This window comes from Misgurnus anguillicaudatus, chromosome 2 (assembly GCF_027580225.2).
Source record: "Misgurnus anguillicaudatus chromosome 2, ASM2758022v2, whole genome shotgun sequence".
NCBI lineage: Eukaryota > Metazoa > Chordata > Actinopteri > Cypriniformes > Cobitidae > Misgurnus > Misgurnus anguillicaudatus.
Window position 1 is genome coordinate 24,769,316 of NC_073338.2, and position 25,844 is coordinate 24,795,159.

Genomic DNA, 25,844 nt, shown 5'->3' on the forward strand with positions numbered 1-25,844 from the left:
CAAGACACGACCCATTGTCAAAATGTCTGTGTCCATCACTGTAGTTCATCCAAAACAAACCAGAAATGAGACTCAAAGTGTTAAATACCGGAATTATCCTTTAAATAACGACTGTCAGGATTTACTAAAGACAGGCAGTGGATAATTAGCGCTCAAAATGTGTGGTTTAGTTATTTTTGCAAGTGACTTTTTTGCATATGCATTTCTAGGAATTTCCTTTCAGACCCAAAATTCATGGGAGGAGACTATTTAAATGATACACGCAACGCAATTAACTCATATTTGTGCGCGTGATATGGCTGTTATTTGCGCCATTATTTAATGCAGAAAAAACATGTCTTAAAGGATTAGTCAATTTTCTTAAAAAAAATCCAGATAATTTACTCACCACGTCATCCAAAATGTTGATGTCTTTTTTTGTTAATTCGAGAAGAAATTATGTTTTTTGAGGAAACATTGCAGGATTTTTCTCATTTAAATGGACTTTAATAGAGCCCAGCACTTATTACTTAAATCAACACTTAACAGTTTTTTCAATGAAGTTACAAAGGACTCTAAATGATCCCAAACGAGGCATAAGGGTCTTATCTAGCTAAACGATTGATTTTTGATGAATAAAAAAATAAAAAATATGTACTTTTAAACCACAACTTCTCGTCTAGGTCCGGTCATGAAAGCGCCAGCGCGACCTCACGCAATTCGTCATGACGTCAAGAGGTAGGCTTCTTGACGGCGATGAGCCAAGATTTAAGCTCCCTACACTCTTAAGAAAAATGGTTCTATATAGTACCAAATAAGGGTTCTTCAGCTTGTAACAATAGCAGCACCCTCTTTGGTACTATATAGAACCATTTTTTAGATGGTTCTATATAGAACCTTGCCTTGAAAAGTGCTACATAGAACCTCAGTGGTGCTATAAAGAACCCTTTCATATATCAGCAGTCAGGAGGATTATTTTTGTTTATATTTTTGTTTTGTTTTGTTATTAATAGCACTTTACACAGTTTAACAGTAAACAGAACTGCAAGACATCAGAAAAATACTTTTATTTTCACTTTTTCATTACATGAGATATCATAAATAATAAATATGTGCATTAAAATCACAATCAAAATAAATATATGAATTATTATGCAAATATAACAAATCATTACTCAAATAAGATATGGATGTTAAATGACAGCTTCAAAATTAAATAAATGAACAATAAAATTTGGCAAAGACAATCATTCTAAATAGACAACAATTACATGAAATCATTAAAATCATGACAAATGCAACATTAAAACATGCAAATGATAATAAATACTGAATATTAACATGACATTACATTCAGATGTAAACATTTTAGCACAAACAGATAGATGACATAGAATACAAATTAATGGGATGTTAATAATACATTACTAACTGTAAAAATAAAAGTCAATAGGATTGTGTCAATGTTTGTAGAATCTCGCCAAAAAAGTCCATATTATTTTGTTTGCTGGATCATTATACATTACATACTCCAACACTCCATCCAATGTTCTTTGTTTTGTTGCAATGAACTTGAACATTTAGTCAGATAAGAGTAAGATAAGAGATGTTCAGCTATTGTCATGTTGATCTTGAGCCGCAGGCTGTGATTACCACAGATTCCCCTCACTTTGCAGTGGTCGTCATCATACAAGGTTGAGCATCAGACCGAACAAGATTTGGATCTGTTGGACATGGGAGAAAGGATAAGACATGGAGACAAAACAAGTTAATATTAGCCTGGAGTTTGCTTACTGTATGTAAAACATGATTTGACAAAAGTTTTAATATGACTCTGCTCAAGATACCTGTTGTGTCAGTAAATAGGTGAATGGTTAGCGAGAGATTTATTCATAAATTGAATAAACATAAACAACTGTTATCAAGCCAATGGCAGACCTGCAGAGCTTCACTCATGATCCACCTACAACAGATAGACAAAAATAATAAGTAGTTCTGCTTTTACATGTAAATGTGCCACAAGAACACAGACACATAATCTCCAAAATGTTTAAACAGTAAATAACTATTATTTTAATGTCAGCATTGATAGTAACATGCATACATCACCTTTAAAAACAGGATGTGTCTCTCATTTCAAGCGGTATACGCACTGCCTTCACTCCCAAGATTACCTCACATACGAAAACTCTGAAATATCTATAAAAAAACTAAACACGTTGTACCACATTCTTCCGATAATTAGTTTAATAAACTTAATGTACAATATACATGTATTAGCTTTTTAACACTTTAACAAATCATTATCCTAAGTCTTAAAGCAGAGTCCTCTAAATATATCATTTCAAATGAAGCTTACCTGTTATAAAGGGAATGAAGCTTACGGTATAAAGTTTACCTGTTATGAACGATATAAAGTACAATAAAAACACACAAAGCTTCAATTTTCATAATGTTTAAACAGTAAATAACCATAATTTGAATGTCATCATTGAAAGACACATGCATACATCACCTTTAAAAGCAGGATGTGTCTCTCATATCAAGCGGTCATACGCACTGCCTTCACTCCCAGTAAGATTACCTCACATACGAAAACTCTGAAATATCAATAAAAAACTAAACACGTTATACCACATTCTTCTGATAATTAGTTTAACAAACTTAATGTACAATACACATGTATTAGCTTTTTAACACTTTAACAAATCATTATCCTAAGTCTTTGTTAAAGCAGAGTCCTCTAAATATATCATTTAAAAATTAATGTATGAAGCTTACCTGTTATATAGGGAATGAAGCTTATAGTATAAAGTTTACCTGCTATAAAATAAATAAATTACAATAAGAACACAAAACTTCAATTTTCGAAATGTTTTTAACAGTAAATGATGAATATTTGCCTCTCTTACCCGTTTGTGTTGTAAGTCTGCAGGCGGTTCAGCCGGACTGATGATTCAGGGCTTTTACAGGTGAAAATAATCAAGAGGCAGCTTAAAAATAACTGATTTAAAATCAAAAAAGGAGGGAAATAAAGAACCCTTTTTGTCAAGACAAGAACCATTTCAGTTCTTCAGTAAGCTATGGTTCCATATAGAACCTTTACCATCGTTTCAGAACCTTTGAAGAACCATTTTTCTTAAGAGTGTAATGGTGGCTTGGATAGCTGTAGCATCCCTTAGACTGCAGTTAAAGATCTTACCAAGTCTCCAGATCAATTACATCGTCACAAACCTGCAAGTGGGACTTTTCCACCACTTCACCCCTCTTTAACACCATGGATCTGGACTTGCCAGGCTTGAAACTTATCCTCACCAAGCATTTTTCTGGGCCTTAAAGAATCCACCGAGATCATGCAACTGCAACACTACTGTAGTATTTTCATTTTATTTGTTTATTTTTACAGGGACAATGCACAATTAAATGTAATTGCACCAGAATTAGCTAAAACCTAGTTTACATTTGCTGTCCCACTTTGCCCCTCTTTAACATCATGTAACAGTGACTATGGTCATCCATAAAGGCTCAGACTTGGACAGGAATCCTCTGCACTCAACTTCTGCAGCCTTAACAGCCATATTCATACTCGTTCATCCATCATAAATATATGAGAATGAAATGATCACATTATGCACAGCATGCTCTAAAAAATATTTTATTATGCTGCATCGATAAACATGACAAAACTTGGGGCCAACTGTTAAATTGATACAATTACTACAGTGTATAAATGTTTCTGAAATACACAAGCAAATTATAGTCTATATAACATATCCATATTTCAAAATATGCAATGAATCCTTGTTTCCTGCTAAACACAAATAGTCAGACGGGTTCATGCAGACAGCAGTAATTCATATGCTTGTGAATCAAGAACACAGAAGCAACTCTCACTATCCAAGGAAGGGGTTTTATTACTGAATATGAAAAGGACAAGCAGAGTCTTTTCAGATAATAGTTATAAAATGGATAAGAGCTGCCAAAAACAGAATGAAAAAGACCTACACATCAGCTAATGGATTGCAGGAACATGTGTGTAGTGAGTCACAGCTTTTGCTTGACATGAAAATACCAATAACTGGGGCTACTCACTAACTCACTCACTTATTCGCTTTCTTTGACAATCTGCATATAGTTTTTGAATGTTTTTCCAGCATATTGGCCTTTTGTTTTGTTCCATCATATGTATGATGTATACTTGTGTCAGGTACTGTATGGTATGTCTACATAAAGAGCACCTATCTTTCGATTCACGATTTTACATTTACTTTATGTGTAAGTGTGTATTAGTACGTTACCGATATGCAAACGGTACAAACCACAAATAAACGATAACGCGAGTTATCGTTTCGAATGTAAATCTCTTTTCTTGGACTACCACAAACACACGGATTATAGGCAACAGTTTACTTCCTGGGCCTGTTGACGTGACGTGGACCAACATTATCATAATTCATCCAACTTCAGACTCAGCCTGTAAGTTAACTCCTGTTGGCATTGCATTGTGAGCGAATCTATCAAACATGGTAAGGAGCGTCACATTTCCGGCTGACAGCAGAGGTATTCAGGGTCACAACGTACAGATTAGTTGGCCAATCAGGGACACAGCACTTTTCAGATCTACTAGCTTTGTACAAAATCAGTGCGTTTCAGGAAGACAGGAATATCAGGAGCTACAAAAATGCATGGTATGTGGAAAATAATGTGAACGCATTGTATTAAACACACAAAACAACCTTGTTTTTAGCAATAAAATAGGTGCCCTTTAAAATCTATCCACATTCTTCTTGTCAGTCAGTGGAATCTTTTAATCTAAACCTACACATGTATTGTTTAAACCTGTTTACATTTATGTCCTTATGTCTGTTTATTAAGCTGTTACTTCCAGTCCTAACAACGTCCTTCAGCTGTGACATTCACAATACAGCACAGCATCTCATACCTTATTGCTATATGTATCCTTTATGTGAGGTATTTTTTTATATCCAGATTTGGAGAGCAGTTTAGGACACAATTACAAAAAAATTGTTTTTCTCTCTTTCACTAGCATGTTTAATATTAGCTATACAGTATGTAGTACACATTAGCATTTAAATAGGCCATAAAGTAAATGTTGAGAAATGTGATGAATTATAATTTTAAAGTACTATTTCTCATAAAAATATTTAATGTATTGAAGATTTAAGATGCTTCTTACACCAATATGAATGCTAGACTCAGGATTCATTTAGCTTTAATTAAGATTGATAATACTGGAGGACCGTAACTATTTAAGATATGAGCCAATAGCAGGTACGTGTTGGCAAACAGCTCTTGCGTGTATCAGATTACACGATACACTCTCAAACTCAATTACAGTTTCATTAAAAATGTTGCCTCACTTTCACATCACGTCCTTTGCATTGGGGCTATCGTTTTTGTTGTTGATGATTCAGTTGTGTGGTGCCTGGGGGGGAAATATATGACACCTTTATACCGAAGGTGGGAACAGACAAGTTGGATCTGATTGAGATGAATGTCCCGGCTGCATCACAATAGACTATAAATATTTGATGGGTTAATGTGACACTGCATCATGGGTAATTAATGGCTGTTGTATTAACATTTGGATTGATCAGGCCTGCATCCTTTTCCTGTCTGCATCCTGCTGCACATCAAAACGTCAAAGACATCACAACAAACGCAAGCAGATACAACAAGATTGTCGGATATCGTAAACTGTCAAGATCCAGGTGCAACAAATCAGGCTAGAGATCCCTGCATGCGCAAAACTCATAACATGAGTCTTGATGCACTGAAGGAACATCTGTGTAAGACAGACAATTTAAAAGGCAGCGCCCTGTTGAGAGACATCCGAGACGATGAAGATTTTAAATGCAATAAATAGAGGAAGTGAGGCTGTAAAAGATGATAACTCATAGATAACATTTCAAAAGAAAGTAGGTCACATGCATTAGAAGGAATGATTTTCCTGCAGAATAGCAGAAGCCTCAGATCTTATATTGAATGTCCAGAACTAAACTCTTAGAGCTACTATAACAGGGATTAACAAGGATTTCACGTATGCTATTCTAAAGAGTTAATAATAAACATCAGAGATACTTATTGGTACAAAAGAGAGCATATTAGTACCTCAAAGGTGCAAAAGAATACCTCAATGGTACATATTAATTCTACAGCTTTACAAACGCACATAATTTGTATCTTGATGTAAGTACTGTGATGAAATTAATGGGAAATCAGTTTCTAATGACTGACACCGTTCTTCCTAATTGCATCTACTGCAAAGGGACATTACATTGTTTTTGATTTTGTACATTTTTAAATCTCTTATAAGCGATTTATGTAGTGCAATAACTGCCACCATTGATCAACCCTATACCAGCTTGTTTCTAACACACATTTATAGTGTTAGTGCCATGAGCACTCTTTTCAGTTGCAGCTGCATAAGCGCAATGTGTTCCCACTGCCGCCTTTTGAGCTTTCACGCTCAAAACAGACACTTGTCCACAAAAGATTATTACCCTCATAATGCTTACCTGTGATTGGCTTAATGTTATTCCGCTTAAATCTAAGTAACAAACCGAAGAACATCAGCAGGAATTGTGGCGGTGAGGTGGAAAAGTGCAGGGGAAACATCTTAATATTAAAGAGATAGTTCACCCAAAAATGAAAATAATGTCATTAATGACTCACCCTCATGTCGTTTCAAACTTGTAAGACCTCCATTCATCTTCAGAACACAGTTTAAGATTTTTTATATTTAGTCAGAGAGCTTGTTGGCCCTTCATTGAAAATCTATGTATGATATACTGTACATGTCCAGAAAGGTAATAAAAACATTATCAAAGTAGTCCATGTGACATCAGTGGGTCAGTTAGAATGTTGTAAAGTAATGAAAATACATTTTGGTCCAAAAATAACAAAAAATACGACTTTGTTCCACTTCTATTCTGCGTCTGTTGTGAAGCGCATGCGCGAGACTAAAGTCACGTGACTGCAGTGACGCGGCTGACATGTTATCTGGTGCGCCCGAGCTGTTTTTTTTTGTGCGCCCGGGCTTCGTTTACAGTCTGAGGGAGACACACGCTGTAAGTTAGAAAAAAAAAACTCTGCAAACATGTCTGAGGATAACACGTCATCCGCGTCACTGCAGTCACGTGACTTTAGTCTCGCTTATGCACTTCACAACAGACGCGGAAGAGAAGACAATGCTGAATTAAGTCTTCATTTTTGTTATTTTTGGACCAAAATGTATTTTCGCTTCAACACATTCTAACTGACCCACTGATGTCACATGGATTACTTTAATGATGTTTTTATTACCTTTCTGGACATGGACAGTATACCGTATGTAGATTTCCAAAGAAGAGTCAACAAGCTCTCGGACTAAATAACATATTAAACTGTGCCCACATCTTAAACTACATATATATGAAGAGCATTTAGCATTTATTTATAAGGCTTATTTACATATTGTCTGTTCATTTAACATTGTTTGTCTTTACATTTTATTTTCATTCCACACATTCTTTTCATATTTCATATTGCTTTTCATTAACATTTTTTTTTTTCATTTCACATAACTTTTCTTTACTCTTTTAGTGAGTTGTTTGACTTTGCAGACTTTGTATTCTTTAAGACTGTTTTGAAAGGAGTGTATTTGTGGGCTGGGCCAGAGTGGTTAATTTTACATAAGAGTAGAGCGCAAACAGTTCTGTTTTCAAATGTCATCTTATTCCTTCCCCCGTGTGAGATGCTAAATTCGCAGTTACAAAACGTACAAAACGCGTGACTGTCCCCCACCTTTCTTCTCTTCAGAAAACTAAATTCGCTGTCCCATTGATCATGGTTTACATTAGTGTTTAGTTTTTTTGGCAGGAGTGCCTTCTGTCTCTGTCTTAGCATCCATCATCCATCTGTTTTTTCGTTGTCACTCATCATCTGACCTCACAGACTAACCTCGCGACAGTTATCGCTCAGATTGGGAATGCCTTTTTCTCTCCACCCGGGGTATTATTATTTTTTAATAACGCAGGTTAGAATACTGGAGATTTACAGGAAAATACTAATATGAGAGGACGGGTAAAATATGGGACTTTCTCGGCCAAAACGGATACTTGTATGTGCCCGAATGACAGCTTGGAACCATTTTTTTGTTTTTTTTTTCTTAAAGTGTGTGAAGCAGCTTGAGGCTTGTAAATAATAAAACTTTAATCTTCGCCCTTTACCGCCATGAAGACACAATTCTCGAAATATATTAAATGTATTACTTAAGAATTACATGGCAATAAAAAACACATACAATTTTTTGTTTCATAGTATGTTTCAAACAACCCATAAAGCTAGCAACTACTGTACAATAAGATTCAGATGGCTTGATCTTACAGTGTCTGCTATCAAGCTCCAGACAGATTTTGTGTCACTAAAACAGCACACACAGTATTAACATTAAACATCTTTCTTCAAACAGCCTTCACAGAATCTGTTTGTGGTACACACATGGTCTTAAATCAGACCAATGGGAGTGTGCTCTCTGATCTGTGACCTTGATGCGTTTGCCGTTATACAGTACGCCTGCCCCCCGAACCCTTTGCACTAAGCCTCACGCCAACAGCGGCAGAGACTTCAAGAGCGCTCTCCGCCCTTCAGTAAATCCTCTGATCGTACGCTGTCATCGATGTATATCTACAGAATTCATCTGAAACGTTCTCATGTGCAACAAGTGCCGATCCTTCATCCTTTCACGCTTGCACTGTACCATTAATTGGCAGAAGAAGATGTCTTTAGAGGAGTCTGAGTGATAGAAACAGCATGCATAATTCAGAGGGATGGAAGGAAACGAGAGGGAAAAAGCAAGTGGTTGGCGAACAGAAGTGTGTTGTCTGTATCAGAGCAGTAGTTGGTGTTTCAAAGAATTGCAGCTGCAGTGCGGAGACATGGCATAATTAGTTTGGTGCCAAAACTGCCCCTGGGGTGGGATTAGGGGTGCAATACATGACTGAGCTGGTAGTGTTTTGTTAGATGAGGGTGGAGGTACACACATATTTCTTTTCTTTGGTGCCATGTGTGATAGTGTTTGTTATCCGGAGTGTTGCGGAGCAACAATCCAAGAGGGGGTAGGATCAGAGTGATGCGAAAACGGTGCCCTGCCTTTGTTTGAACCCACTGTCTTTTAGATATAAAAATGTATGTCTGGTTGAAGCGTAACAGCATATAAACTGAAGCTCAGAACTAAAGTAAAAAATGTGTTTGATATAGTGTGTTGCGGTACATTTTAAGAACTAAATGCTGACAATAAAATAAAATTTGATATTTTTTGATATTTAACCAATTTAGTGTAGTTATTGATATGTAATTATAATTTTGGATAACACTTTATTTTGATAGTCCACTTTAGACATTTTACTAACTATAAGTAACTTTGCAACTACTTATCAACTACCAATCTTTAGAGAATTAGTAGACTGTCTGCTTAATATCTACTAACACTTTATTGCGATGATATCTACACAAACATTCAACTGTCTATAAGTATCTTTGCAGGTGCATGTCAACTTATTCCAGTAACATAAACCTCTTCCTTAACCCTAACCCTTACAGTCTACTAATACTCTAATGACAGTTAGTTGACGTATAGTTGCAAATTATTGAAAGTTAGTTGACATGTAGTTGCAAAGTTATTTATAGTTAGTAGAATGTCTAAAGGGGACTATCAAAATAAAGTGTAACCTAATTTTTTAATCATTGAATATATGAAGAGTTTCGTTGCAAAACGATATAAATCCATTTTTTAACATTTTTGTCAAAACATGTTTATTATTATGTTATCATGTTCTTATTGGTGCTACTTAGCTGGATTTTTTAAGTTATGAAGGTTTATATCAAAACAAACCAACTGCAGTTGAATTGATATTAATTGGAATGCACAACCAAAAAACGAGATTTCTGAAAAATTTAAAAAACAGATTTATCTCGTTTTGCAACGAAACTCTTCATATACTGTACTTTAGATTTCACTTTTTAATTTATTTTAACTCGGGCTCACTCGCCATGTCCGTACCTCTGCCTACATTTCTGCATAACCTAAAATATGTTGTTACAGTTACATTATATCTTTCAATGGAAGATCCATTATGGTGTTTAGTTTATGTCCTATTGAAGAGGGATCTTTTTAGGGTAATGAAGCAGACACAAACACAATTTTTTTGACATTAAGTGGAGTAAAAATTATTTTATTATGTTTTGGAATGTATGTTTTCCAAAGAATACATGGATACAATACGAAAATACTTCAAAATGTATTTAAGTAGAAAGTACAAATACTTCTTACTGTCATGTATAGATTTCTATCTTCAATCCATAATTTCTTGCAGATTATTTCTATCTATCTGTCTGTCTGTCTGTCTGTCTGTCTGTCTGTCTGTCTGTCTGTCTGTCTGTCTGTATGTCTGTCTGTCTGTCTGTCTGTCTGTCTGTCTATCTATCTATCTATCTATCCTACCCAAATAAGCCAAATTCCAATTTTGTGTGCATATGATACATCAGTCCTTCCCATTCCCTTCAACGGTGCACCTTTTTGTTTATTTATTGTCATTTAATTTATTGGTTTCTCCATTTTTTTATGTTTTTAAAGCATTTTCACTTGGGTTTAGGGTTACATTTCAGATTCGCTTAAGGAGGTTATTTAATATGCAGGTTGGAGTTGGGGTTAGAATTGGGGTTTGGGTTAGGATGTCATTTTTATATAACAAAACGTTGTTCTAACCCTAAACCCAAACGAAAATGCTTTAAAAACATAAAAAATGGAGAAACGAATAAATAAATTGACAATAAGTGAATGGGAAGGACTGGCGTATCATATGCCCGACAAATTGGAATTTTCACACTTCGTGCTATTTACGCAACTCCGTGAGACTGGGTTCATCTATCTATCTATCTATCTATCTATCTATCTATCTATCTATCTATCTATCTATCTATCTATCTATCTATCTATCTATCTATCTATAATAGCAATGCTTTCCAGTCTCATCATACCTGAATTTGATTTGATTTTTTTGCTCAGTGGCAAATCAGTTCAAGGAAAACCATTTTAGATCCCTTTCAATTTCTTATATAAAATGTCTAATTTAGTTTTGGATTGCCAATTTATAGTTACTGTTTGGCATCAGGAATGGCAATATATTTGTTGACATGCTACTAGAAGATGCATAAAACATTTTGCTCCACACAAATGCATATTACAGGCAGTTACTGTGGTTCATCATTACATTTGATCAAATTATTGTTGATGTTTTAACTTGTCTTTTTTAAGTCATACACCTTCATCCGTGTGACCCATCTGTGTATGATCAGGCCACAGCTCATTTTCCAATGGCGCTTTGCTATTGCACATACACTGTAGCAGTTTTCTCTTTATCCCAAATCCATCTTGAGGTCTCTTCAACTTCCTTTGTGATATTGCTGTCAGCTATACACTTCTTTGCTCCAATAATGCTCCACGGCCTGAGGGCCTTGAGGAGAAAATGTCCAACAAAACCTATGCACCCGACCTCGGAAAGCATGCACCTGATTTCCCAAGGTCTGTTTTCAACAATAAACGACCACATCTTCATACTTGGCCCTCTTACTCTCATTTTCTGGATGATCCTCCAACGTTAACTGGTTGATTCTGAGAATGTCTGGCCTCCGGGCATCTAAACAATGCGTTCACATTCTCTACATGAATTGCATCCTTACTAAGTCCATTACAGTTGTTTATGTCACACCAATTACATTATCCCATCATTATACCCCCATTCCAATGGGCTTTGTTGATTACATGTCGGTAAGAAAGTGCAATTTGAACTAGCCTGCTTGTATATGTAAGCACACATGTTTTATTCATTCGACTCATCGCAGGTGAAAACCACCTCAGCTACTCACACAAACCGCTTTAGGTAATATAGCAACAACAGGCTTTGCAGCCTGTGGATGAGGGTGGACCACCATTGACTGTGTGGCACAACAACACCCCTGTCACATTAGTGCCTGCAATAACATTCCAGGGTGCTGGTCATTGCAATAACAATCCAGTATGGCCATAACTATTGATTTAAAGATAAGTATATTGTATTTGGTTTAATGCTAAAATGCTTTCCAAGTGTAATGGGCAACTAACAGAGATACATTTAAAAGGTTAATTCCAGTTAATAATGTAAACACTCTGGCTGTGTGGAAACGCTGCTTATTAAGTGTCCTTGCCAGTCTGACACAACAACATATAGACTACGGAGACTATTTGTTTTCTACCTAATGGCAGCTGGGGTAGTGTTTGGGAAACGCTTTAAAACAGTCATTATTTTCGCAATTGCATTCGGTGTTGCTAGTGGCACAGAAATTAAACACTTTATGGACCTATTAGCTTAGATTTACAAGTCACTACATAATGCTTAAGAGAGCAACAGTTTCACACCCTTACGTAATGAGCGTTAAAACTTCAGCATTCTCTGTGTAATGTAATTCATGTAACCATAATTTATCTTTTGCAGAAAGTCACAACGCCCTCGTGTCTAATCTGCAGTTAAAAAAAGGAAAAGCCACGCCACCAAACGTGACACCAGCGGAAAACTTCCCCAGGATTGAGATGCATTCATATTAACCGAGAGGTATGAAACGGTTTACAATATTGGCGGTTTAAAAAGTATAAATTGGTCATTCAGCAGGTCATTCAGTTACAGCCGCAGGGAAATATTATTTCATGCCCCAGTGTTATTATATAAATATTTATCATCGTCTGTGTTTGATTGGTGCGGCCTTTCAGTAAACACAGCTCGCAGCGGGGACTCTCGGGCATAGAGATGAATTTGAGGTAAGTGCAGTCAAATCTGCAGTCTCTTGAGAGAATAATTGTGTCCCTGCAGTGAACAAAATTGACGATGAAATCCACCAGATAGAGCTGAATTAATTCCTACTGAGTTTACTCCCCCTGTTTACCTCAATTTGATATGTCGCAGATTCATTTTTGTCCAATTATTATATCATTCGCCACACCTTGGCAAGTTAATCCTTGTAGATCTGTACTGATCGAGGCAAATGGCTTACTGTAGCTGTGCCGCAAAAACATTTTTTAGCTTCGCCATCTATCTTAGCTTCAGACATATTAAAATCATACTGTTGCTGCCTTAACATTCATCTGGGGTGGATTAAATTTGTTCTCTGGCTTTATTGTTATTTCTTCTATCTGTACTGGACATTATTCATACATTATTATCATCTCATTTCTTATCTCGGTCCCCTCTGTGATACATTGTGGTCTCTGTTCAGGCTTTTATCTTTTGACATGAGAACAGAGAAATTGAAACAAACTTATCACTATAGTGCAAATAGAGTGAGACTGTCACTGCATATATTTTTTTAAAGAAGAAAAAGTAGAACACACTGTACTGTATTCAGAAAGAACAACGTGAACAAAATGTTCGGTCCCACTTTATGGCATAGACTTGTTTCAGTCATTTTTATATCATTATTATATATTTTCAGCCATTGTTTTGTATATGAATTTTCCTTTCAGAAGACACTTTTCTTTATCTATTTCTGTTTGATGCTGCAGCAATTGAGACGGTATGAGCAAATTTTCTATTAAAAAACTACACATGTTTGAATTTGACAGAGTCAGCAAAGTTAATTTTTTAGAGAAATCCAAAATTACCACAAAAAGTACCACATCCATAACTTAAAATCACTGGTAAAAACTAATAGATTTGGCACACACAAAGTCAAAAACTATGGGCTCTATCTTACACCCGGCGCAATGCAGTGCAATGCGCGACGCAAGTGTCTTTCGCTAGTTTCCACCCTAATTTTCACGTTTAGCGCCGCATTGTTTAAATAGCAAATGCATTTGGGCCCCCTTTTGCGCCCATGGGCGTTCTGGTCTGAAAACGAGGTGTGTTCAGGCGCATTGTTGGCGCATTGCATTTTGAGGCAACTAAAATAGACTACGCCATTGACCAACAAAAACCTGGTCTAAAGTCTAAAGTCAATGGCGCAATATGTTTTATGTTATTTAAAGAGCGCATTAGTAAAATGCGCCTATAAACGGGAGGACAACGCGGGTTTGCTTATCACAAAGTACATGAATGCGCAAGCAGCACAAAAATGTTTTTAAATATGAAAGATTAAAGGATTGAATGTAAAAAATTATTATTGAGTCTCTTGGACATAAATGAGGACTAATTATGAGACGTTAGAAGGCGTAAAGAGCTGCTTCACCTGTAGCCTAGTAAGTAAATAAATGCTTTACTTTAAACAAATGCGTCTGTTTTTAAATGTTTTTTTTTATGCTACCTCACGGATTTATTGTATTGACTCTGTACCTGCGGATATGGTGAGATGAGAAACATTTGTAAGTAATGCTTAAAAAAAACTTTGTCCAAAGTGCTGAAACGTGAGGAGAGTCGTTTGTAAATTCTTTATCTTCTGTTTGTTACAAATAAAGTATTTTTAGAGTACAAACCATATCTTACATACTTGTAAATTATTTTTGATGATATTGGATAGCCATACATTTAAAGCAATTAAAAGCCTGCTTTTTTACTTCCATGACTAAAAGAAAACGGGTTTTAAATGTTTTAATAAAAAATAACAATTTCAATACAAGTGAAAACAACACAATTATTTACCATTAATCTTAAACTGGAGATCTTCTTCCTCTGCTTAGTTTTTCAGTTTATAAAGTCCGTCATCTATAGGGATTAGACATAGCGCCGGCGCAACTTGCTTTTAAAGGGGATGAGAGCTGAGACTCTCATTGGTTTACTGCATGTTACGCCCAAAATACTCCCATTACAATAGAACCAACCCTTTTCGACCATGTGCTCGGCGCACAAACCATTTTTCTCGTTGTTAAATTAGCAAAAGTGGATTCGGACACGCCCATTTAGACGTTGCGCTGTGCGCTTTAGACAATAGTAGGGCCCTTTATCTATATATGTTAAACTTTTTTATTGTTTGATTGCCATTGAGACAGCCAGCTTTAAGAAGCAAGGATCTAATATAATGTTACACATCAGATATTTTTCATGAAGTTTAACATTAGTAAAATAATTTTTTGCTTCAGTGTTTTATACATTGGGTAAGAGCGGAATTACAGATTGCCATAAAAACTTGTCTGGAAAGGGAAGAAAGCGAGCATGGATTGGCACTGTGTGGATTGGCAGCCAGGCAATAATTGAAGGATCTGTAGCTAACATACATTGATTTTAAACAGTCACCTTAGCTCAGTGTAATGGTTGATACATGATATGGAAGCCATCGAAGTTAAGTTTGGTCCAAATAAGCCGTTTGTTTATGTTGTTACCGCTAAAACCGTCTATACAAAGTCGAATAAATGTTTACATGCAAGTCAAAGCAGCATGTGACATGTCACAATCACCTTTTTTAATAGTAATAAAATTCAAGTGCATGGTTTTTCTTTCTGGTTAAAAATATACAGCTGCACGACAGGCGAGCTGGTCGAAAACTTTGTCTGAGCTCAGTTCACATTTCTGGCAGGGCTGTTGTTGCAAAGGAGGAGGGTCACATCAGACCATACTAATATAGACAGTATTGTTTCATCCTGTATCCCGCTGGAAAAAATATCGATATATATATATATATATATATATTACCAACACTCGGTATAGCCTACTGTCCAGCCTTATGTATATCTCTTTGGGAACACGAATACATTTATAATTATATTCATTAATGCCAACACTTACTGTATGTGTATAACAATTAAGCTATTGCATTTTTGTTACCGTTTTTTTTTTACATTTTAAAGGTTGCGTTTTTTCAAAACCATATTTAAAAAAATCAATAGTTGTTGATTTGTAATAAATCTTGTTTTTCCCTTAAGATCATAACAAATATAAAGCTTAAAGGTGCCAAGACCCTCAGTATTGTCTGAATCCTCAGTGTTTCTCTGTTGGGAGAAGAGTTGGTCACCTTTGGCTCCACAGAACTGTAAACACTGTAACCGCTGTCAGTCATAATGATTATGAAGCCAGTGGCCGCAGCTGGCAGACGGATTTTAATCTTCATGTAACAATTGAGTCTCAAAATTTTCACCTGACACATTTTTTCAGCCTTGATTGAATGATGGGCTCTTGTGACAAGCTTGTTAGATGTTGAGAATCAAGGCTTTCAAAAACCAATGTCATAAGTATAAGATGTTTATCACAAGGCATCAGGTGCTGCTTTATCAAAAAATATAGACTCTTCTTTTCTCAGATTTCCAAATACTATGGAATTCAATGGGAACCATCCACTCTCTGCTTATTTTATTAAAACATTTTCATTATAATTTATCACAATACGTCCATAGTGTATTTGTTAGTGATGCACCGATGTATCGGCCGCCCTATATTTATCGGCCGATTTTTTATTAATTTGAAACCATCGGCATATCGGCAATAGCACGAGAAAGGCCGATTCCAATTGTTTATTAATTAACTGCATAAAGAAATCCATTATATGTAAAAAATGAGTTAATGTTGTTAATAAAATAAATGCTGAATAGCAAAAAACACCTTTGAAGGTGGTCATGCTGTCTTATTATATTTGTTTTAGCTTAAAGGCGGAGTCCACGATGTTTGAAAAACGCTTTGGAAAAGGAGACGGGCCGAATACCAAAACACACTTATAGCCAATCAGCAGTAAGGAGCGTGTCTACTAATCGACATCCTTGCCGGGTTGCGTATGTGTGGGGCGGGTCTATCAACAGAAGGTCCAGATTCTATTGGGGTAGGGGCGTGTTTGTTTAGGTGATTTCAAATATCAACATTGGCTTTCAAACATCGTGGACTCCGCCTTTAATTTGTGCCTCTCATATTATGTTGGTCAGTTGAATGTTGATTAGATCCAATCCATGTTCAGTAAAAATAATTTGATGCAGAAATAAACTAGCTAATAGACCAACTGTATAGTGTTTAATATCGGTATTGGCATCGGTATCAGCCAGACGTTGTTTGTTTAAATTGGTATCGGTATCGGTCCAAAATAATCCTATCGGTGCATCTCTAGTATTTGTTTATCCTACTTGGAAGTCAATGGTTTTCACCGGGTGTGTGCTTATTACCAATCATCACATTTTTGTTTTTTTGGGTTTATCAGATAAAATAGATAGAATGATTGCAGAATTGTAATTTTTGGTGAACTACCCCTTAAAGACTACATTAATACAGCAAACAAAAAATGAATTAAATGGACATTTTTTATTTTCATTTAAGTAGTAATTATGTCAAATAGACGATTTCGGCAGTAACAACATATACAAGCTGCTGTTGCGGTCCGCACTAACTTCCGGTAAACTCCGCTAATAATAAATAACAACAAAGCACTTTAAACGTAGTTTATTTATATAACAAGCAAAAAAACAACACATAGATGACCTAAGAAACCAAAACATTTGTTATTTTCGATGAGGAATTTGTTCAAGAGATCAGTTTAGCAACTAGTCAGACCATTAAAAAAACGAAACCGGAAGTAAAGTTCGGATCACGTGCGTCCAATGAAACCATCTATACTATATACATATATATATATATATATATATATGATTTATTCAAATTCATTGTTTAATGTAACCTTTGTGTAAATCTGTCTGGTGCATTGACTGTGAGGGAGATGGCAAAATGAATCACAATTCTTGCTGCCATCATTTGAACACTGAAAATTTATGACTCATACACGGTTTGCCAAAACCCTCATCTAGAATTTCTCAAACTAGTTTCTACCCAGAGTACATATAGTGCGACTCGTCTTTCACTATGCTCTTTTTTCAAGAGCAACTAATTTGGATTGCATATTGATTTTTGAGGTCAGGAAGACAGATTGGTTATTGTAAAAAATGGTCTTTGGAGGATGTACGGCATCTAAAAAGTAAGATCATATGATGCCCACTTGTGGAATCCAATGCATTACCCTGAGTTTCCATTCCTTTAAATAGAGATGTTTAGTGTGTGCACCGAAAACACAGAAGAGAATTAGCATTTTCGAGCCCCGTTTTCCCTCAGGAATCTCTAATGCATTTTCTTGATAACAGTTTCGATTTATAAGGAACTAAAATAAGGTCTGTGCTTTGCATTGCTTCAAGATACTTTCTTGTTTTGCTCTACAGCATAAATTACACACGGTCGTAACATCATTTGTTACTGACAAGTAAGCATAAGGTAATAGCAGTTAAGAACAACAACACTTATTCAGTTGATCAATAGTCCATTTCGTAGACGCACATCCTTGTTAAACTGTTTATCTACTTAGGTTTTTAAAGCATTTGAATTGGTTTTACAAGTAATGTACGACTTTGTAGACTTTATGCGGTGGAAATAAGCATAAACTACGTTCACGCAGTGTTAATCACAAACATTATTTCACACCTCACACTTCAACTGAGTTGACGTCATGACTGAACTGCGCTGTTGGGTAAACATAAAGTAAAAAGCAAGAAAAATCTTCTTTTAAATCCTCTTTTCTCTCACATTTGAAATGTAATCTCGTCATCTTTCACCTTCACATGTCACACATTCATGATAGCGTCACAAATACCCTGATGTGTTTGCTTCTCTCAGAAGATTCTTGCTGATATCCAGGTTCTTTCTTCATCTCCTTTTCTCCAAAGATGAAAATGGTGCAGGGCTGAGAGTCTTTCAGATGCTTTGTGTGATCACTGACCTGTGAATATCAGTGATGGTGGAAATGAGTGAGAGGTGGGTCCTTGTGTCATTGCCACAGTGAGACTGAAACCTATTTTCCAGCTCATTGCGAGCACCGAGGCCTAACAAGATGAGCGAAGGAAAGCCATTCTTAGCCTGATGTATAGCACTTATTGTACTTCTGCATTGTGGGAAAGTCTTCTAGGTGAAGTAATTTAAATACAGCAGCTATACTCCTTATTAGATAGCACTCTTTGCAAAGATGTATGGTAAAGATTAGCAGGCATAGTTTCACCAGAAGATTATTACTAAAATGAGGAACGCTAAAATGGTTGTGAAGTCTGAGCCTAGTGTTATGTTTCTTTTGCAAAACCCATTAAATAAACAAAGTTTCTGTCTACCTCATCACTAGTATATTACACAGAGTTTGTTATTTGTTTTTTCAAAGTACAAAACTGCTCAACGAAAATACAGTGAAACTGTTTCTCTCATCAGATATTTCATCTTATTTTACCCCATCGCTTTGATAAATGTGTTTTTAACACTTTTTTCCACCAAATAGGAAAGTATAACTTTAACGACAAGACTTCTGAAGCTTCATTAAAAGTTTTTGAAGCAAATGAACAGCCACCAGTGCCACAGGACACAGTTAGCTCCATTTCTGCAAACCTGTGAACCTCATCAAAGACTGTGACATCCCCATGCACTTAAAACTGTCGCATGCGCTCACATTTTATCATCAAAAAGGAATCTTGTGTTTGGTCCAATTACATCTTTATTGATTTACCAATAAGTCTTTGTTAAATGTCTCTGATTTTAGTTTAAAAATTACTTATGGAACTTACAGTATGTATACCGTGGAAAGATTATTTGCGGACATACTTTCGTTTCGAAGCAAATATTAGTGTATAAAAGTTTTTTTTTTGAGATAGTGTTGCAATGAGAATACAAAGTGCAATGTTATCCATGACTTTTAAATTTAAATATTCCAATCTACTACACACCATAAAACAGAATATAATGCAAAAATCAAAATGGAAAATCATAGCAATGCAATGTACACAAAATCATCAAGAAAGAAATCATTCACCATTGCTTGATTGTTTCAAAGCAGCTTTACATTAATAAAAGCTGGAGAAAACAGAAAAATTAATGGACAGCAAAAGTTGCAGAGTACAGCTTTTAAGATTAAACTGTACTAACAAGCAGAGTAAAAATGTAATGCATAGAAGAGAGTTCTAAGAAAGCCAATGTCAGCTGACTCCCTAGGGGTTAAGAAAACTTCTAGGAAGAAATAAACTAATTTTATTAAAAGAAAAAAGTATAAAGCGCTTTTGGTTAAAGGAACAGTATGTACACTGTAAAAAATTGCTGTAATTATGCAGCTGGTTGCCAGTAACTTACTGTAGAAGATAAAGACTGAAAGTGTTTTATGTTCATTTAACTTTGAACAAACTGTTGCCAGTAAATAACATAAATGTAAAATCTACAGTAAGTTACTGGCAGCTATTTGCCAGTAATACCCAGTAATACTGTAATTTCTACAGAATTATTTTACAGTGTAGGATTGTGGCCAAAACTGATATTGCAATCACAAAACTTGTGGCTAAAACTGGTACTGCAATCACACAACTGGTGGCCAATACACAAAATGACAACATAAACATCAGTTGAGGGCTGCAATTCCACTTTTTAAATGACAATATCCTGGCCAGGCCACTGTTTTGAGTGATGTAAGTATTTCAAATGAAAATTATTTCTTAATGTCTAGTGACATATAAGGGCCATTTTATGATTCATTCATATACATTTCTTACATACTGTTCCTTTAAATGCACAATTATTCACATGTACTGTAAGACAAAATGCACGCATGCTTCGACAGTTTTATATGCATAAAACCCATTTTATGTCCATAAAGTATGTATAGATATCAGTGGCGGCTGGGGACTTCTTTTTCAAGGGGTGCAAATTAAAAATTCAAATCCATAATTTGATTTTCAAAGATTTATTATAAAAACTGATTATTTTTTTCGCAAAAATGCAATAAATCCATGACCAAGTGTTTTTTAAATTATATAAATCTATTGAATTGGCCAAAAATACATTCAATCAGCTCCCAAAATGAATTCAGCAGTTCATCTTCTTAATGCTATAAATTAATTACAACAACAAAATGCCATCATTAACAAGAATATGAATCATGAATGACATTTTGCCTTACATTCAACTTCAAATTATCTATTCATCTTTGCCATGTTATATTAATTTAGTTGACTAGTGGAATACACTAGTGTTGTAGTTCTTGAGACCGGTCTCAAGACCACTTTTTAAAGGTCTTGGTCTCGTCTTGGAATCAACCGCTTTTTTGGTCTCGTCTCGGTCTCAGACAAAGAAGACTCTGAATTTTATTTCAAGACCGGTCAAGACCACAACTGATGGCACATCACAAATGTATATTTTTATCAATAATTTTATGCAGTTTATTCAGGTTTGGCATATGATGTTGGCATTGCTTACGCATTGTTTAAGTTTCTCCCAAAGACAAATTTTTCAAATTTTATTACTATAAACGCCTGCATTGTGTTAAGTGGATGGCAAGCCATGGAAAGACAGTTCAGAATAAATGGTTAAGTTGATTTCAGCTCTTTAGTGTTTGTTCACATTTATTTGCTTATAGACAAAGATAAATTCCCACATATCTGCAATGCCTTTGATTATTTTATCAACTTCTCTGATGGCATACAAACACACACAAATGCACGCACATACAGACAAGAAGTGCCTAATCATATGCATATTCAACATTTTATCAAGTGTTTTAATGCAGTGACTTGCACTGTCTTGGTCTTGACTTACCCTTACATTCTTGGGACGTTGTTGCTGAACTTTTTTTGACAGCGATCAGCTGTAAAATGTTTTGGTCCTGCTTGATTTTCGTTGATTTTGAGTAAAATAATGTTAAAAGTAAAAAGTTTATCATAAGATCCCCTGATGTGTTAGCATGAGAAGCTTGATGCTGTCGTTTGAGAACAAGCAACAGCTGGCATTTTTTCCGTTTCACAAGTGCCTTTCACATAAATTATTTGATTTAAATGGCTTGCGTTTCTTCCCCACCACAGAAAACCATCATAGGTTTATCAATGCCATCAAAGTATTTTTTTGTTTTTGTTTGTTTGTTGATCACGAAGTACAAAGTAGATGAGAAAAACTAGGATTCTGTGTGTATTCAACACGCCCCAATTGTTGTTTACAATGTGTGGAATGCGCTGTGATTGGTTAAGCGGATTTATTGCATTCTGCAGAGAAGGAGTAGTGGTGTCTGTTACGGTTTGGGAAAAAGAAAAGATGAGATAACACGGCGGATATCGGATTTTGCGTAAAATGAAGAATTGACTTTTTAATGTGTATATATATATATATATATATATATATATATATATATATATATATATATATATATATATATATATATATATATATATATATATATATATACACACTTGTGAATTAGGTTTTATGCCCCAGGTGCATCGTGTCTTATTCGTGAATAATTAATCAAGTCAGCCCACACCCTTGCTGTCAACCAGACAATGTGGCTGGCAACTGAATACATACTATTATTGTACAATATGTAGGTAGGATGTGTAATAAAACCTGGTAAGCTAATTTGATATAAGCAGCTGTCAGCATGAACTGCACACGTAGGTCTTAGATCCAACATCTAAAGGCTGCTACTGCAATTTCCTTGCAATTGCATGTGCCTTTATGGTGTGTATTCTGAAGGATTAACTTATAACAGAAATATTCACATGCATGTAAATAAGACAGGCCTATGTATTCCATAGTGTGGTTAGCCATACAGCTTACCTTTAAAGCTAAACATCAAACATGCTTATTGTATGCTTATTATAGTTTTGTCAGTCGTTTCTCAGTCGCTTTTGTACATTTCTCAGATCATAAATTCTGTACCTGTTTGATTTTCACCTCATTGTGTCACTTGTGCATATAAAAAAGCAGTTTCTTATTTCTTGCAAATGAAGTTGCAAATGCTTTGGTACATCCATGCAAATGATTATGTACAATTCTCTGCTGTTTCCTACATTATCTATTGCTTATGTCAGGTTGATCAAAAAGTATTATAATGGGTCTCTGTTGAATATCCTCAACCCCCACAACATTTAAGCATTAGATCATAAGTCTTTACATGCAAAATAGTTGAACAAGCTATGCCAAGCACATTTCTATACATTTCCATTACACATTTTTTTCTAAATGAAGTCCTGAGTTTGTAAATTGCTCCCAGGTGATGTAATTCCTACAGTTTTCCCTAAAAAGATTATCCTATGTTCACATCTCTACTTTTTATTCTTTGTACTATGCAGTGCTGTATTTTTCTTTCTGACATTCTCTCAATAAATTACAGTACAAAAAGTAAAAGCGTAAATGTGAATCTTGTCCAGTCTCTTCTTGCAATCAAACTCCCACATACAAGGTGTAACCTACAATTTACAATAATCGTCATGAAACCTTTAGCCATCAGAACATCCCTTCAGAGTATATTGTTATATTGACAACATGATTAAGCAAAATGATTGTCTTATCCGTACACAATGAAACAAGGACTTGTCATTCTGATGCCACTGACATGTTTATTGACACAAATATTTACTTTTGAGAGATGAACTAAGGATTTTGAGCAAGAGAGTGGCTTTGGTGTTTTGCTATTTGTACGAATTGTTTTGAGAAATGCACTTACTGTTTCGCAAATGTCGAGGATGATTCGAGAAATGTGCCAAAGTGAAAAACTGTAAAATAGCACTGTGCACTCTTGAACCAGTTGCAGAACAAGGTTTGCAATATCAGAATTCACATTTTTCCTTAAGAGCTCATTTATTTTCCTAAAGAAAAATCGATACTTTCTGTTGCAACCTTTTTATGATCACCAGTCCAGCTATGCACAGCCAGGTCCATCAGCGGGCACTGACAGAAAGATGTGAAAATGGCAGTTACACGCAAAACACTGAATGTCATGAGATAGATGGCCATAATTGCCCATTTATGTTGTACTGCTGGAACAATGTATTGAGTTTGTTTTGGGATTTAAATCGAATTTTGAACAGTTTTCTATTAAGAGCTCACCAGAAATAATTTTGTATCACACTACGTCAGCAATACCACAGCGTTTCATTTATGTCTATTGAATCTATGTCTCATATGTTTCTCTGTCTCATAACTCATTCATGTTCAGTGGAGAATCACATTAATACACTCATATTTATTTGCACACACTATCTCCATGTGCAAAATTGCTTCCAGGTTTTTCTCACACAGGTGCATACTTGAGATATCTTATGATTTGACCGAATTCTGTCCTTTAACTTTGATTATTTTCTTTTACTCTCTGCAGATTATTACAAAACTAAATCTGTATCTGGCAAAGAGACAAAAATATAGTGTGCATTTAGATTACATTTTCATTCTGCCACCAGTGTTTTCTTCTGCTCTATGCAGCTATTTACGTGTACTGTAGCTGGGTGATTCTCACGAAACCATTGAAACACCACGGCACTAATGATTTTAGCTTTAAAATGTGTAATATAGTAACATTAAAAAGCATCAGAATTAACACAATACTGTGTTCTACCTTGCACAATGTGTGATTTCAACATAAGAATTTATAATTGGAAATTTTATCTAATTTTCTGCTGAAATTCTCATTACCGCAATGTGTCTGGCTGTGCGTTATGTTGCGTTATGAACATGCGTTATGTTGTAATTTAATCAAATTAACACAAAAATATTAAGAAAAAAATAAATGGATGTTTTGCTAGACTACTTTAGATGACAGAAAAATATTTACTGAATATTCATGTAGAATAACAATGAAGAAAAATTAGGAAATGATGTGTCCATGCTTGATGTTCTCATCCTCCGCAACACTTTTTGAGAACAGTTTAAGCACACATACAGAATTTTAATAAAGTTTGATTTTGAGTGACCAAGCACATGGACCAGTTACTTCAAGATGGCTACCAGGTAAGATCATTTTTTTACAGTTAATTTGAAATATTGTCTTGTCAGAATGCTTACACGACATTTTGATTATCATTACCGCAACAGATGCTTATTAAATGTTAATTTAATTAATAGAAGCATAATACTGTGATTTTAAATGCATGTGCAGAATCTCCAAATTATGTTCTTTCAGGTTTGTCATGTCATTTTGAAAATATGTCAGTGTTGATGTTTTTTGACTGTTGTGGTAGAGATTTTTTAGGACTAATTTTTTAAATTATGTTACAAAAAGTGTTAAATGATAAGTAAAAGTTTTTAAATTAATGTTCCCATTTACTCCAGACTTTGTTTTTCAATGTCTGGTGGGAAAAAAGTAAATTTAAGCATTTTTTACATTTTTAAAACCAAGTTTTTGTGAGAATCACCCAGCTGTATGTTCCTGCCATTATTGATACATTTAAAGTAGCATCTGCATAATACCTTGATAAAGCACACATACTTACCGATTGTATGCCTTTAATGCACAATAAGTGCACAATAACGCATCCGTCAGATGCATAAATGTGCACTGCTATGCAATAAATGTGAGGTTTGAATATGATTCTGGTGTGTTCAACTAATGGGAAGCAAGAACAGAGAACATGTTAGCCCTAGGTGAGCTTTCCATGTGGGCTTAGGTGACCAAAAATGGCCAGATGCTAAACTGGACTGTCTGGCTGGATGCTGGAGACCAGTACACGGATGCAGTGTTAAACACTGTGTGCACGTTTTGACATGAAGGTCTTGACAAGAGTCCAGCTTTCATTTGGCCTACTTTTGCACAATACAGCCAGCTGAATTGGTTTCGAGGACAATCCTGTCTGAAATAGAAGGTCAGAAATGTTCGAGAAAGAGAGCAAACGGGATCTTGTATGGTTATGTGTGACTGCTCATTAAATCTCTTCCAGCCTTTAGCCTCCTGCTTATAAGAAAAGAGCACCTACCTCAGCAACTGCCCAGTGCATGAGAAAAGACAACGTCACCCTGTTGTTCCAACAACAGTAGGGGAAAATATAATGAATGTTGCTTTCCAGTGTACCACCTGACTGTTGTTGTGCTGGTTAGTTTGGTGGGTGTATAAGAGTTTAAATTTGACATTTGAGTGCGGAAGGAGCTGTACTACATTTA

At 35.4% G+C, this 25,844-nt stretch overlaps 1 protein-coding gene and 1 long non-coding RNA gene across 2 annotated transcripts in view; one reads left to right on the forward strand and one right to left on the reverse strand.

Moving 5' to 3' along the window:
• The window catches only part of cdh6 (cadherin 6), a 208,701-nt gene that overhangs the window by 32,482 nt on the left and 150,375 nt on the right, over positions 1 to 25,844 (forward strand). The window contains exon 2 of the mRNA XM_055202074.2: positions 12,513 to 12,629. The gene's annotated coding sequence lies outside the window, so the exon portion shown is untranslated. The remainder of the gene's footprint in view (positions 1 to 12,512; positions 12,630 to 25,844) is intronic.
• Positions 1,279 to 2,635, reverse strand: LOC129442175 (uncharacterized). Its single transcript, XR_008643794.2, has 3 exons — positions 2,089 to 2,635; positions 1,827 to 1,942; positions 1,279 to 1,703 (listed from the first exon to the last, which is right to left on the reverse strand). It is a non-coding gene; the product is annotated as an uncharacterized lncRNA (long non-coding RNA).